Genomic DNA, 13,198 nt, shown 5'->3' with positions numbered 1-13,198 from the left:
TATAATCATATCTGGAAAATAACAAGACTCAATTTTGTAGAAGATGCAAGACTCTACTTTTAATTTTGAAAAAAAATCTACTTCAAAAATGATTTTAAAATCCACCACAAACGATAGTGCGTGTGAAAACGAATTTTAAATCTTGACTGTTGATACTCCACGACTACCACTTTAATTTTTATTATTGTATTGATTTCTATTGAAATTAATTGTTGGTGTTAATTAAAGAAAATCTAGATTTTATTATGCTGGGACGCGTTGGAGTTTGATGGTAAGCGTATCGGAGCTGACAATGACGATGGGGGATTTTGGTGATGGTGATTTGAATCAAGTAGGTGAGAAGATGACCTAGTTATTTCAGTAACTATAAATAAATAAAGTTAATTAATTAATAAATACGGAGTAATAATAATAATAACTAAAAAAAAATTCGACCGCGCGTTGCTACGGTTGTAATCAATTTTACTTTAGGGGTAAAGTAGTCAATTTTACCATTCAGACTTTTTATTCAGCACAAAAAATAAACAATATTAATTATTCACTGATTACTACATATAGTCATCCATATCTATATTGACATCTATATCCAGATAGAACTTAATGAATAAAAAAGTAAACATGCCCTTAATCTTAACTGGGTATTGAATGTTCTAATCGGGGCACGTGTCGTGGGAACCCCCATTTTTCTCAATTATTAATAATTACGTTTCTCATTCTGGAGATTGATCGTGAGAAACCCCATTTTTCTCAATTATTAGACTTTTTTGCTCAGTTGGTCCCTCTATTATATCTCAAATCGCTAGTTTGGTCCCTCGTTTTTTAATTTGGAAATCAGAGTCCCTGAGTTATTTTAATTTTGAAATTGGCTTCCCTCCGTCAAATTTCTGTTAAAAATGTCCGTTAACCTTGTCATGTGCAATGCATGTGAGGGTAAAATCGTCTTTTTACTAAAAACAAGGGACCACCGGAGCAAAAATATCTTAACTAAAAGTGAGGGACCACTGGCGCAAAAACACTTATAATGTTTATATTTTTATTTTATAAATTTATAAAAAAAGGAATCTATAAATTATATATTCCTGTTTTTATAAATTTATATATTCCTGTTTTTATAAATTTATAAAATAAAGATATAAACATTGTAAGTTTTTTTTGCGCCAGTGGTCCCTCACTTTTAGTTAAGATATTTTTGCGTCGGTGGTCCCTTGTTTTTAGTAAAAAGACGATTTTACCCTCACATGCATTGCACATGACAAGGTTAACGGACATTTTTAACAGAAATTTGACGGAGGGACACCAATTGCAAAATCAAAATAACTCAGGGACTCTGATTGCCAAATTAAAAAACGAGGGACCAAACTAGCGATTTGGGGTATAACAGAGGGACCAATTGAGCAAAAAGTCGAATTATTAATAATTACGTTTCTCATTCTGGAAATACTTTATCGCGAAAGTGACTACACGATTCAAAAGTTTATCCGGCATTCAAACCATATTATCTAACATGATTTAACGATTCAACTTGGCAGTTGCAAACAAGACAACCGATGTCCTGAGTCTTCTTATCATTTTTTTAATAATAAAGGAAAAGGTAATTTGTGAAACCCATAAATGTGTTATCTCATTGCTTTTACTTTACTTATTATAGATATAGATATCGTGTTCTTCACTTTGACCTGTAACTACCATTTAACTTTTCAAAAACCCGAAAACCGATCTTAAATTTTATGCTTCTCGTTTTGTGATGATGTCACCACATGCCTCTCACCCCTAGGTACGACCCTTCATATAAACCAACTTCACAAAAAGTAAAGTAAAAAAAATATAGTATGTAATAAAATAATGAAGTATCAACATAAATAATTAATAGAAATTGCCTTCATTACTTCATAAAGAGTGATTTGTACATGAGCATTTTTTTTACTGTACACCACTAAACATACTATAAAATATTATACGGATAACACTTCAAAACATGTTTGATAGTGTATGAATAAAAATCAATAACTTACAAATCACATCTTTTATCTCATAGGCTCATACTCATAAATTTCCTAAATTGCACATACAAAATCGATAATATATTTCGAAACCACCTTCTATTACAGTGGTTATAATCAACTACGACACCAAAAATCCTTGCAATAAGATCATCGTCATGTATTCATGCGCTTCGAACTCAGTCGAGCAGAATTTTGATAACGAAAAATATCCTTTCACAAAATTCTATGTGACTAGGGGTGTAAATGAGCTGAGTCAAGCTCGAGCTCAATCGGTTCAAGCCTAGCATATAAAGCTCGAGTTAAACTCGTCTTTTTAAGGAAGCTCGAACGCAGCTCATCTGAATTTATGGAAGCTCGAACTAGGCTCATCTGAATTTATGGAAGCTCGAGCTCGGCTTCATCTCGATTCATTTATTTAATTATTATTTTATTTAATTTTGATATATAATTTACTTAATATATTTTATACTTTATCAACAGTAATAACTATTATCCAATTATTTAGTATATTATTAGACAAAAATATTATATAACGTATATAAATGAAAAGCTCGTTTAGGCTCGCGAGTTTGTTTGAGCTCGATATAAGAAGCTCGAGCTCATTTAGCAAACAATATTTACAATAAGCTCGAACTTGGGCTCGCGCTAGTTTAAGCTCAGCTCGAATCAAGTTTTTAACGAGTTAAACTCGAGTAGCTCGCAAGTAACTTGGCTCGAATCAAGTTGTCCTAATACTATATTTCTATCGTACTGGTACCGTACCAAATCTGTACCGTACAACTACAGTTGTTACGATGTCAAAACCGTTATAGTACTACTACACCTAAGTCTGTTAGACAATTCTCTATACGACTTATTTAAACCAATTCTCTATACGATTTATTATTTTGACACGTTAAACAAAGTCTGTTAGATTGAGTCTCAAAATTTTAGAACTGTTTCATATATTCAATTACCTTTGACTACTCTCGACGATTCATGAACAATTATATGTATGTATGTATGTATATATATATATATATATATATATATATATATATATATTATAAGATGTACAAGTAAAAACGACTTTCCTACAGTAAAAACGACTTTGCTACAGTAAAATACTATTTGCTACAGTGAAACCGACTTTGCTACAGTAAAACACTATTTGCTACAGTAAAAACGCCTTTGCTACAGTGAAAAACGGCTTTGCTACAGTAAAATACTATTTGCTACAGTAGACACTATTTGCTACAGTACACACTATTTGATGTCGACGAACTAGAAAACAAAGCAGAAATGAGCTGTCCAGCCTAGCCATGCGATCGCATGGCAAAAGCACTGAAAACCCATGCGATCGCATGGGGACCAAATTCAGGGAATGTGCCTATAAAAGGCCAGTTTGTTTGACGAAGTATTACACACTTTATTTTTCTGTAATCAATATTTATATTTATAATTATAATTTTAATTATAATTTAAGTTTAATAATAATAAGGTATATACGAGGGTGTTTTAATTCGGGTTTCAAACCGTTTTAAACTAAGAAAATATTAGGTATTGATCGGGGTATGGTTCTTGAATCCAAGGCCAACCATACAGTCGTCTACCATCATTACGTCTACGCAATTTGCCTACAATATTGAGTCTCAATATTGAACCGTGAGTTTATAGTCTCCCTTTTTAAATACTTTAAATATTTTTGGGCTGAGAATACATGCAATTTATTTTAAACGCAATAAGACACAAGTACATACTAAATTTTACACTGAGTTAAATCGAAAATCCCTTAGCTTTGGTAACTAGTAGCTGCCAGTACATAGGATATGGACTGGTGGGCGCGAATAATTGTATATGGATCCATAGGGCTTGACATCCCCGTCCGAGCTAGAGCGCTAGCCTTTTAACGGACGTATGTTATTTGAGTTTATGACACGTTGGTTTGCGTGTATTAAAACGAATAGGGTAATTATCATTATAGCATTAAGTTTATTTACCAGGGCGCTCTGTTACGTAGAATCTATTGATAAACTTTTGATGAAATCTTGTGGCCTATCTTTATATATATTTATGACTCGAGCAATTAAACCTATAACTCACCAACATTCGTGTTGACTTTTTAGCATGTTTTATTCTCAGGTCCTTAGACTGCTTCCGCTGTGATGTGCTTGTTGCCTGCATGGAGTCTCTCATGCTTTGTATAAAGTTTATTGCATTCAAAATAAAACAGCGTTGTGTAATAAATAATTGGACTGTGATGTCAACCTGTATGATAAAAACTTATGTATTTTGGGGATTTGCTTATATCTAAGCACTCGCCCACATGCTTATAACTTTCTATGTTTAGAAAGTCACTTATTTTAATGAATACAATATTTTATCAAAACGTATCATATAGAGGTCAAAACCTCACTGTGGAATCAATGATTAACGTGCCGCGTCAATAGCGATTTTGACGGGTCGTTGCAGTTGGTATCCGAGCTTGAGGTTATAGGGAACCAGGATTTGCATTAATGTGTTTAACTGGTAATTGTTAGGATACATTAGTGAATCTGGACTATGACCATATCTGTTTTTATCGATTTTTGCTGATCATCTTGTCAAAAACATTATATGTGATATATTTATATACTAACGTAATTGTTGTGTAACGACCCTGAATTTTTCCAACGTTTAATTATTAATAATTTATTATTAATGCTTGCGTTTTAATAAACGTGTTCTTATACGTGTTACTTGTTACCGTATTTAACTTTACATGCTCGATTTGTCTTTGTGACACACGTACTTTACACGAATAATATTTTCGAATATTATTTATATTCATGATTAATTAATATTGATCATTTTTAATTAACTAATGTAACTAGTTAATTACTTGGGCTTTGTTTATTTAATTTGTTACTTACTTGGACTTGGGCCTTTATTAATATACATGGACTTGGAAGCCCACCCTACACACTTAATGGACTAAGTTAGCCCATTTTTATGCAAGTATTATATTAAGATACAACTAGATTAATTAGCTTAGTGAGGAATCTAGTTACATGCATACTTACACCATTTTCCCAGACCATTTAGCTTTAATATCACTTCAAGCATACACCATTCTCCCATGTTGGAAAGTTGGCTTTTGACCCTTCCTCTTTGGAGCTAAAACCGTGAGCTTCCATGGGGTGTGAGGGAGTTCAAATTTTTTTTTATTTTGTTACTTATACACTAGTCTCCATTTGACTTTTACACACACACAACTTACTTACATTTTTCTCTCTTTTTTTCTCTCAAATATCGTAAGTAACAAGCTTTACTTTCTTTCTTTTTCTTCCATTAAAACCACCATCCATCATCATCATTTACTAGTTGTAGTTTGATGTTACTTGTTGTTGTTTCTTGTTTATGATTAAAGATCAAGTTTTCTAACTTGTATCTTCATGTAACCTTGGTTACTTCCATCTTTTGTTTGATGAGGAACCAAGAACAAGAATCTAAACTTACTAGTTTATGATTCTACATTTAAGTGTTTTCAAGATTTAAAGTTCATAAGTTTCATAATCATACTTGTGTTCATGTTTTGTAGACTTAAATCCTAAGATCCAAACTTTGATTTGAATCTTCCTAAGTATGAAACAAACATGAACATAATACTTGTACTTTAGTTTATTTCTTTCTTTTGTAAGTACATTAAAGTTGTAATATTGTTGTTTTGGTCAAGTATTACTAGTTAATCTTGATCTCATATTTCTTGGAACTAAAAGTTAACTTTATAAGTTCAAGAACATGGAAGTATAACTTTCTAGTTATAACTTCATACACTTGTGTTGGATCTAAGTTTCTATAGCTTATGGTCTTCTAATTATGTTGTAAATAAGAGCTTACAAGCTTACATACATGTTACAAGTTGAAAATCTAAGTTTCATAACTTATGGTTTCATTAAAGTGAAGATCCAAGTTCTATAACTTAGGATCTAACTTAAGAACACTAGATCTAGACTTTCTAGTCTAGGATCTTTAAGATCTAACCAAGATCTAAGTTCTACAACTTAAGATCTTGTTTATTTAGTTTACTTTCAAGTTTGCAGCTTAATATTACTAGTAGAACTCATGTATGTGTCGGATCTAAGATCTTGATGTAACTTTGGTTCATCAAACTACATACAACTCTTAAGTGAGTTGTGCTACATATCTTAGACTTACACTAGTGTTATGATGGTCAAACCTTGGTTAAGATGATGCAAACCTATGATGACCCGAAAAATTTCGACTAATTTAAACCAATTCTCTATATGATTTAATATTATGTGAATATACATATATATATATATATATATATATATATATATATATATATATATATATATATATATATATATATATATATATATATATATATATATATATATATATATATATATATATATATATATATATATAATAAGATGTACAAGTAAAACACTAATTGCTACTGTAAAAACGACTTTGCTACAGTAAACACTATTTACTACAGTAAACACTATTTGCTACAGTAAAACACTATTTGCTACAGTAAACACTATTGCTACAGTAAACACTATTTGATGTCGACGAACTAGCAAACAAAAACAGAAAAGGCGGCCATGCGATCGCATGGCAAAAACACTGAAAACTCATGCGATCGCATGAGCTACAGTAAATGCAAAAGTATTATAAAAGGTCAGTTTGCTCGAACGAAATATCACACCTTCTATCTCTCTGATTCTCTTATATATATAATTTTAATTATAATTTTAATTTTAAGTTTAATAATAATAAAGTATATTCGAGGGTATTTTTAATTCGGGTTTCAAACCGTTTTAAAATAAGGAAATATTGGGTATTGTTCGGGGTATTGTTCTTGAATCCAAGACCAACCATACAGTCGTCTACCATCATTACGTCTACGCAATTTGCCTACAATATTGAATCGCAATATTGAACTGTGAGTTATAGTCTCCCTTTTTAAATACTTTAAATATTTTTGGGCTGAGAATACATGCAATTTATTTTAAACGCAATAAGACACAAGTACATACTAAATTCTACACTGAGTTAAACCAAAAATCCCTTAGCTTTGGTAACTAGTAGCTGCCAGTACATAGGATATGGACTGGTGGGTGCGAATAATTGTATATGGATCCATAGGGCTTGACATCCCCGTCCGAGCTAGAGCGCTAGCCTTTTAACGGACGTATTTTATTTGAGTTTAAGACACGTTGGTTTACGTGTATTAAAACGAATGGGGTAATTATTACTATAGCGTTAAGTTTAGTTACCAGGGTGCTCTGTTACGTAGAATCTATTGATAAACTTTTGATGAAATCTTGTGGTCTATCTTTATATATGTTTATGACTCGAGCAATTAAACCTATAACTCACCAACATTCGTGTTGACTTTTTAGCATGTTTTATTCTCAGGTCCTTAGAATGCTTCCGCTGTGATGTGCTTGTTGCCTGCATGGAGTCTCTCATGCTTTGTACAAAGTTTATTGCATTCAAAATAAAACTGCGTTGTGTAATAAATAATTGGACTGTGATGTCAACCTGTAAATTAAAGACTTATGTATTTCGGGATTTTGCTTATACCTAAGCACTCACCCACATGTTTATAACTTTCTATGTTTAGAAAGTCACTTATTTTAATGAATGCAATATTTTATCAAAACGTATCATATAGAGGTCAAAACCTCACTGTGGAATCAACGATTAACGTGCCGCGTCAATAGCGATTTTGACGGGTCATTACAAAACCCATCAACGAGTTGTACACTTGAAGCTATACGCATCAAGGATGAGAACCGTGATGCGCATCAAGCACCAAGAACCCACCAGAACACATTTCTTACTGTTTTCTGGAACTGATCAAACTACCTGGGCTACTGTAAAGTTTATTTTCAGTTAGTTCGGTTCGAGTAGATGATTTTCCGTTTAGACCTCGTCTTAATCCGAGTTATGGTTTAGGATCTATGGCCTCCCGAAAGTCACTACACCCTATTAATGTTGTGCTGAAATTTTTGACCTACTCTAACTTAAACCATCAACACGGTCAAACGTAGACAAGTTTGGTTCTAGAAATTGGTCAGCCTCTAGGGGACTCATATACGGAGCCATGGCCACTGGTCTCCCCTTATTTTAGTTTGTATAGAGGTCGTGGCGACTGAACGAAGTCAGCCTTTATTTCAAACCCTAGTCTTGACTTAAAACTTACTTTACACTTTTTGTTTAATGATGAATGATGATGGTACTTAAGACCTAATTTACATACTTATTAAACCTTTGGGAACGATTTACTGACTTAGTAACTTTTGACTTAGGTTGAGGACCTTTCGGACCAACCACTTGCTTACTATTCCCGCGTATCGACTTTTACTACTTTCCACTGTGAGTTATAGCATCCCTTTTTACTTTAACTATTTTGGGAACTGAGAATACATGCGCATTTTACATTTTACATACTAGGCACGAGTACTTAAACTTTATATATGTGTGGGTTATACAACGGCATAAACTTTCCCCTTAGCTCGGTAACGTTTAGTCATTGGTCTTTGAACCGGTGAACGCGAATCTTAGATATGGATCCATAGGGTTTGACATCCCCACTCAGGATAGTAGCGCTAGCATTTAACGGGTGTTTAATACTTCGTAAACTTACGCACCCGCCAAGTGTACTTTTAGGGGGTGTTATTTACGTTAAGTTAGTTACCAAGTGCCCACGGTTATACATATACTTTTCATACTGTTTTGAAACGCTGTTGAAGCACTGAAATCTCGTGGCCTACCTTACATTACTGTTATACTTAAACTATAGCTCACCAACCTTTGTGTTGACGTTTTTAAGCATGTTTTTCTCAGGTGCTTAACGTTTGCTTGCTTTCGCTGTAGTTGTCATGGTTTGTAGACTCCCGTTGCGCTTATTAGAGATGTCACCGCATGAAACGTTTAATTTGCATTCAAACAATGTTATTTTTGAAACAATGTATTTGTAACGACCTATGGGTCACGTACTATTATTTTTGCTTGCCATTCGTAGAAGCATACTTTCGGATGTTAAACATTTGACGTTGGTTAATACATCACCTTTATCATGAATGCAAACTCTTTTTGAAACAGCATATAGTATTTGACCTTGTAATGATCCTGTTGTTGATGATTCGTACACGATGATTTTGTACGGGGCATCACATGTTGTTTCAATTATGTGATAGATGACTTCTTCTAATCCTATCATTTTGTACGACTCGGAATCAGACATTGAATCTATTCTATCCACAACTGAAAAGGGCGTTCCAATACCTATTAAAGAAGAAATTGTGTTAGCTGGGGAATGTGATGACGCGGAAATTTCCAACCAAATTTAAACTTAATCTTTATATGATTTCGACACGATAAGCAAAGTCCGAAAATTTGAGTCATAAATTTTTTTTAAACTATTCAGTTAACTTTTGACTACCTCGACGATTCACGAACAATCGTTATATATATATATATATATATATATATATATATATATATATATATATATATATATATATATATATATATATATATATATATATATATATATATATATATATATATATATATATTATGTATTAACACATATTAAATATTTAATATATATATATATATATATATATATATATATATATATATTAAATATTTAATATGTGTTAATACATAATATATATGATATAACTATTAAATATTATATAATTAATAACATGTAATATTTATATATTAAATTTAATGGCAAGTCAAAAATATAGTTGTTGTATTAACAATAATAATATTATTATTACATTCATTATTATCAATATTAGTAGTATTAGAATAAAGATAAATATTATAAGAATGATTAAAATTATATTTAAAAGGAATTGTTAATTATTATCATACTTATCATTTTTGATATTATTAATATTATCATATTATTATTATTATTCTTAAAAATTATTATTATTATTGTTTTTTTATCAATAATATTATGATTAATATTAATATTGTTATTAATATTATTATTAATTATTATTATCATAACTAGTAATATTATTAATATTATTTTTATTAAATGTATTATTATTAATAATATATTTGTATTTATTATATATAATAATCATAGGGAATAAATTCTGTTATCAATCTGAATCAACTTTTTCTTATTTTCTTATGCTTCCTATTCATCTGTGATTGTATGTCGGGAGATATGTCTCTTTATAACAACATTCAATGAATCAATCATTTATCTCTATTATCTCTATTATATATATATATATATATATATATATATATATATATATATATATATATGTGTGTGTGTTTGTGTATATATATATATATATATATATATATATATATGTGTGTGTGTATAAGTGTTACAGAGAAAACGCATACATACACAAAATTCATTATCCCTTCTAGATCATGTTTCTTCATCATGAGAAACCATCTCACCACATTGCAAACCACCATTAACCACCATCACCACCTTTGTCCATTTACAACCGTGAGCATGCACCACCACCAAGATCACCTTCGGCAACGGTCACTTCGTCCATCTCTCTTCCACTCCCTCTTTCCCTCTAATAACCCTCATGAACCATAATCAAACCTCACCCTCACTATTAACAGTCGCTCACCATTAAACCCGCTACCAATTTAATTCGACTCTTGATGTTTTAAGCTCAATTAAACAACAACCAAACAACCTTCATTCCCACCAAGAAATCTCGGTCACTACCTGCATCATATAAATCCATCACCATCGAAAACCATCCATATCATTACCATCGGTCACCATAGTAAATAACCACCTTCACAACCGAATACTACCCTAGTACGTCAACACCGCCAATGCTGCCATCTTCTGCAGCCTACACAGCTACCCTCGCCATCATAAACATCACCTTCATTTCATTGTGCAGCTACTGTTTCGACCTTGTGTTGACAACCATCACTACTGCTGTTTCCGCCACACAATACCACTTAAAAACCACCCCAAACTCCATTGAGATGCTGCCGCCATTTCCCTGTCTTAATACCTGTTTATGTTTCAATTGAAAAACGCCAAACACCAACACATCACATCGATCAAATCATTTAAAATCTATTGCTATGGCGTGTTTTTTTTCTACTTATATACAGCAAGAAAAGGGATAGAATATATTCACAATTTAAAATTGTGCCAACTTGGTTATATAATTATTAACATATGGTGTTTTAATATTTAATCAAGTGGGACACAATACCAATTCATGGCCGACAATTTGGGTTATTCAAGTAGGGACATTCCATTTTTTTTAGTAGCTATGATGATAATGTGTATAACATGTGAGTGTGATGTGGGGTTAAGGTGGTAGTAATAGTAATGATAATGATGCTTCAAAGTCCGGCTTCTGTTTTCTATTCGGGTTGACACATAAACTTTAAACCTCCACTTTTGTTCTTGATTCCCATTTAAAACTCAACTTTTTGCTGCCACGATTGATCATGCTCTCACTGATTCGCTGTTTTTTTTCTTTTTGTTAGTCGATTAAGATGGCTAATAGTTAAGAAATTATTTGTTGTATAAAGCAGCCTTTGTTTATCCATTATGGATCGGTCAGATTCATTTATCACCATGAAATATATTTTTTTTCGTTAGTACTCCTCACCGAATGGACAAAATTGTGATGGACCAAAAGTTGATTCCTTCTTCCTTACCAAACCATGACTTTATTATGCACATATAGAAATTTAATTAAATGGATTTCAAAAGCAATGGTTTACAATAAGGACTAACTGACCGAAAACATGATGAATGAAATTGGGTTTGGTTATTTTGTTACTTTGGACAGAGATCTATTAATGTTGGGCCGAAAACTTGTTTTACTTGTTGGGCCGAGAACTTGTTTTGTGTATTGGGCCGTGATCCAGTTATTTATGGGTTAAAGGAATTTGAGGTGATAGCTATTTCAGAAAGTAAGCAACAGAATGATGGTTTAGAGTGTTTGTGGGTAAATGAGAGGTCGTGGGTTCGAGCCTTGGCAGTGGTGTTTTATTTTTAGAAGCTTGTTTCTTCAAAGGTTGTATTCTAAATTTTATTATTATTATTATTATTATTATTATTATTATTATTATTATTATTATTATTATTATTATTATTATTATTATTATTATTATTATTATTATTACTATCATTATTATTATTTTGACATTAATATTATTATTTTTATATTATCGATATAATGATCATAATAACTATTATTATTATTATTATTGTAAAATAAAAACAACTTTTATTTATTATTATTATCAATATTTTTATTAAATGACTATTAGTTATATAAAACCATATTTACTACATATAACATATCTATATTAATACTTTTATAATAAATAATAATAAATGTAATTAGTTAGGTTATTAAAGAAACACATAATTAAAATAACAATTAAATCCCTAATAATAATATATAAAAATTGGTTCGATTACAATTATATGTGTTAATATATGCATAATGATATAGGTTCGTGAATCCGAGGTCAACCTTACACTTGTTCAATGTCGTCATATGTATTTTTACTACAAAATACAGTATGGTGAGTTTCATTACTCCCTTTTTATATATATTTTTGGGACTGAGAATACATGCGCTGCTTTTATAAATGTTTTACGAAATAGACACAAGTGATCAAAAACTACATTATATGGTTGGATTATTAAACCGAATATCGCCCTTCAAGTATGGTAACCTAAGAATTTAGGGAAATGGCCCCTGATTGACGCGAATCCTAAAGATAGATCTATGGACCTTGACAAGTCCCATTCAGGGTACGAATGCTTTAGTACTTCGAGATTATTATACAGACGAGAGGTTCTGTTTTGGGGATATTCTATGCATTAAGTTAACGTCGGTTACCAGGTTTCAATCCATATGTATGATTTTTATCTCTATGCAGTTTGCGAAATGCCTGATATGAGAATGATGTTTATGAAAATATAAAATCTGGTGGTCTATTAAAATGATGAAAATGAATGCTTATGATAAACTAATGAACTCACCAACCTTTTGGTTGACACTTTAAAGCATGTTTATTCTCAGGTATGAAAGAAATCTTCCGATGTGCATTTGTTCATCTTAGAGATATTGCTTGGAGTCATTCATGACATATTTCAAAAGACGTTGCATTCGAGTCATTGAGTTCATCAAGATTATTATTAT

Source organism: Rutidosis leptorrhynchoides, chromosome 1 (genome assembly GCF_046630445.1).
Source record: "Rutidosis leptorrhynchoides isolate AG116_Rl617_1_P2 chromosome 1, CSIRO_AGI_Rlap_v1, whole genome shotgun sequence".
NCBI classification, from domain to species: Eukaryota; Viridiplantae; Streptophyta; class Magnoliopsida; order Asterales; family Asteraceae; genus Rutidosis; species Rutidosis leptorrhynchoides.
Note: the sequence above shows the minus strand (reverse complement) of the source record.